Genomic DNA, 4489 nt, shown 5'->3' with positions numbered 1-4489 from the left:
GTATTGCATGAAAATACCACACTTTCCATGTCATAAAGAATCAAGCACCCTTCTTCACTTGATGTCTGTTTTTCCTTTTGCCCCTTTTTCACTTTTGTCCTTTTCCTCGAAATTGCACACACCCAAGTAGAACACAGGCCCATGGAGTATATGATGGGTGGGGCATTGGACACATGCCCATGGAGTATATGATGGGTGGGGCATTGGACACAGGCCCATGGAGTATATGATGGGTGGGGCATTGGACACAGGCCCATGGAGTATATGATGGGTGGGGCATTGGACACAGGCCCATGGAGTATATGATGGGTGGGGCATTGTTTCGATGTTGTTCCGATTCATTGTGAGAAACTGTTTGGTGCAATCTTCTGCAATATTGCAACACCCATGTTTAGTTTGCATTTTGTGCGTAAGTATAATTCAGGTCAGGTATGCTCTGTGTTGTTAATAGGAAGGATAACATTATCCACATAGTAGGACATGACTTGGCAAGACTACTAGTTTATTAATTGAGGAAAGTGGACATTGCCATGGCATGACCAGTGGAATTTTGAATAGTGTCTTTCTATCTGTAAGGGGGGTTTCATTTGGAAGTGTAAGGTGATTTTCATAAAGATAGGCACATTTGAGCAAACATACTACTATCAATCAAACAATATACCCTGATGACAACTGCCAATCAAACATGTCAGATCAACTTCTTGCTTTGTGGAATGAAAAAAAAATAATCGCATTGAGACATTAACCTGTCCATGTCTTAGATTTGCTATAAGGCACACATTTAAAGTATTTAAAAAGAAGGAAAATATGCAAGAACGTCCTTGTGTCTTTCTTAGACTAATAAAGACAATCAAAAGCACAAATCAACAAACGTGTATGGCAGGGTATTTTCACATTGGTACACGTAAATCGTGATCTCTGATAGAAAAATGGCCCTTCATTGAAAGTAAAATGGTGCATTTTACCCTTATTGGGACTTAAACCAGAAAAGATGGCCATGAACAGCAACGGATTACACACACACACACACACACACACACACACACACACACACACACACACACACACACACACACACACACCATGCACGCTTACCTACCTACCTACCTACCTGCCTACATACACACACCTACCTACTTGCCCATCTCTCTGCACGCAGGCACGCGAATAAGGTGTTGAAATAGGTTTACTAGTGAATTGTCTGTACAAGATATAAAGTATAACCCATATATGTAAAGTACGTCATCTAAATCTGATAAAACTGGTTGATAAGATGTATACTTCTTGTCTTTCATATCAACTATTACCCGTATGTATGACAATTTAGATCGTGTCATTTACCTGAGTACGCAAGCCTTCCCCTGCATGGTAAAAATGCTGACTCGGCAGATCAAGGTATGCTGTCCGACTTCCGATTGTAACAAATAACCATCCTTCAGTGTTGTCATATACGGTATTGTATTATTTAACAGTTCAGCCTCTAGGCACGACACATATCGGTTGCAAATTTACTACACTTACATGTACATCAGATATAGAAATAGTGATGGCAGTAATAGAAGTACGTTGACACATTTAATAAGATTCTTAGCATTCCATAGAAGTTGGTAAAACATCATAGACATTGAAACCGACACCTTATCAGCGTTTTTAGTAAACACTGGTGGCGCCAAAGACTGCAACATGGATAGTACGCGAAGTATGGCTAACCTATAAATGGTGTGTTACGTTTTGAGTTACCGTTTCAGTTTGAGTTATAAAATCATATTGACCATCATATTAACCATATCAGAACATTCATCGTCACACTTTCTTGTCGAAACCATTCGTACAAAATTGTTTTGTACACCGTTCAATTTTCTGCAGCCAAACATCAATATGCCGCCAAAAAATTGTGAACAAAATTGTCGTCCATCTACAAGTTTTGGACACGTCACATTAAATGATACTTTGTTGAAAAATGAGAGCCAACGTTATTGTTCAAAATGTGGTATTTTCCAATAATTCCGTACAATAGAGGAAAACCATATTTTTTCCTAATGATGCCTGGTTATTGGTTGACATTGTGGTAACGGCAACTGTATTAAACATTTATAACAACTTACAGACAATTGAATCTTAATTCCAAAATACCATGCTTATTGTCAATAATACACCAATATGAATTAATGTTGACCTCCTTGGCCACACGTGAACACTTGATTTTTCCCGCGCTAGCTCAATTTGTATTTGCATATGTGGGTCAGACAACAATTTAAAAAAATGATAGTATTATAATTAATAACCGAGTCAAACATGTCCGTTTTTCTAGCTGTATTTAGAAATATTTACAACAAAATATTTTTCAAGTTACGATATAAAAATGTAAGCATTATAACTGAATTCTATACTAGTATAATTATTGGTGCGTTGAATATGGTATACTATGTAACGTCAAATCATATTAGCACGGTAGTTTTATCGCAAACATTTCAACAATTCACCCTGAAGGACAAAGCTGTAAACATGCTGACTCAGCTGTTTTCCTCTTTAATTGGTACACTGGTTTTTGTCGTGTCATTATGAACTTCACGTTGCTCACGTGTTCTATTGGAGAGAGAGAGAGAGAGAGAGAGAGAGAGAGAGAGAGAGAGAGAGAGAGAGAGAGAGAGAGAGAGAGAGAGAGAGAGAGAGAGAGAGAGAGAGTAATGAGTGCTATGTGTGTCTAGTCTTACCACGATTTCCTTTCTAATACTGGGCTGACGTTTATAGTGATCTATAGATTGCATTATCTACACCGTGATACAGTTGTACATTAACATACCTGGCTGGGGTCAACCACATTAAGCTACTTTTAGGATGAATTGATTTATTGTACCCAATCTTGCTATTCTTGGATAACACGTCGTTTATCGCTCAGAAGTACGGGACAGACTTGATTGAGTGGTGTAACAATAATTCGTCAAGTGTCATTTCGATAGACTAAATCACAAGACAAACGCATAGAGTATCCCTCTAATGTTACCCAAGTTAATCCGTCGGTAAACTTAACAGGTGATCGATCATCTCAGTTTGTTGATGTGGTGGTCATCAAAGACATATGAATGTCAGTGTAGGAGCTACAGTGACTAGTACCATTGTGATGGTGAAATGTTTGTGACTCAAGCCAACAAATACAGGTCTTGTTTGTATGAGGTGGGCAACGCCAACAGGTCATACCTAAATACTTTGTCTACCTATACTTGTTACTCTGCCAGCAGTGTTAAAGAATAAACAACGTATCCTACGACCACGACCTACGTGGGGATAGGGAGGGAATGTGAAGGCCCAACTAATATTTGAGACTGAGCAATGCATTTATATGACTGTGCTACTTGGGATGGGGGTGGGGGTGGTGGCGCGTTGAAGGGGTAAAGAGAGACTTAGAAATGTCTGATTTGGTGTACCCGTACCCATGAGTTGTGTCTGGTGGGGTAGGGAGGGGAGACGAGGTGGTGAGGGTAAATGGTATTAATGTGAGCAACGAATTTATATGATTCGGTACACCTACGACCTATGTGGGGGGGGGGGGGTAATTAGCATTACAGAGTAAACAATATATTTTATGATTTGGTACACCTACGAGCTACGTGTGTGTGTTTGTATGTATGTGGGGGGTAACTAGTGTTAGAGAGTTTTATATTTATGATTCCATACACTTACAGGTTACCTGAGGGAGTTTTTAAGACAATTAGTGTGAGCAATTCATGTATTTTTATATGATTTGATGCATCTCTAGGAGCTACGTGGGGGGGGGGGGGGGTTAAAGAGTCAGCAATGTAGTTATTTATTTGGTGTGTACACGATACGTTATCCTACAGGAGTAGATTGAAATCTTTGCTGGTTTGAGGTTTTTCGCCGAGTTGAAGTTTAACCCTGTGAGTGGTTTTAGGTACCGTAGGAAGAACATAAGAAAGAACGGCAATGGGGTACAATTTAGCGATTTAGAGAAGTGTATTGTCCTAATCAATCAATCAATCAATCAATCAATCAATCAATCAATCAATCAATCAATCAATCAATCAACCAACCAACCAACCAACCAACCAACCAACCAACCAACCAACCAACCAACCAACCAACCAACCAACCAACCAACCAACCAACCAACCAACCAACCAACCAACCAATCAATCAATTAAAGAAATCGACATCGTCACACACTTTACATAACGTCAATTATGTTTGTCGTTCATTTCATTTCATGGTTCACTTACAAGGCCTAATTCTTGTTTTCACTCCTTTAGAAATGTGGGCTATGTTTACCAAGTGCAGGGATATCTATTTGCAATGCTAATGCCGAGAATGTCTTGAGCTTGACAAAACTACAGGCGGTCCTTTTAAAGATTATTCGCAGGTCAATTGCCAAATTAACATACCAAGTTCACGTCCAAGTTCATTGATATGTGTCCAATTCAATTTACCCTGCAGGTATAGTTAATCCGCTATGAAGTTATAGAAAAAGTCAACC

This window comes from Glandiceps talaboti, chromosome 14, assembly GCF_964340395.1.
Source record: "Glandiceps talaboti chromosome 14, keGlaTala1.1, whole genome shotgun sequence".
In the NCBI taxonomy this organism is placed as follows: Eukaryota; Metazoa; Hemichordata; class Enteropneusta; family Spengelidae; genus Glandiceps; species Glandiceps talaboti.
This window is presented reverse-complemented; position numbering follows the sequence as displayed.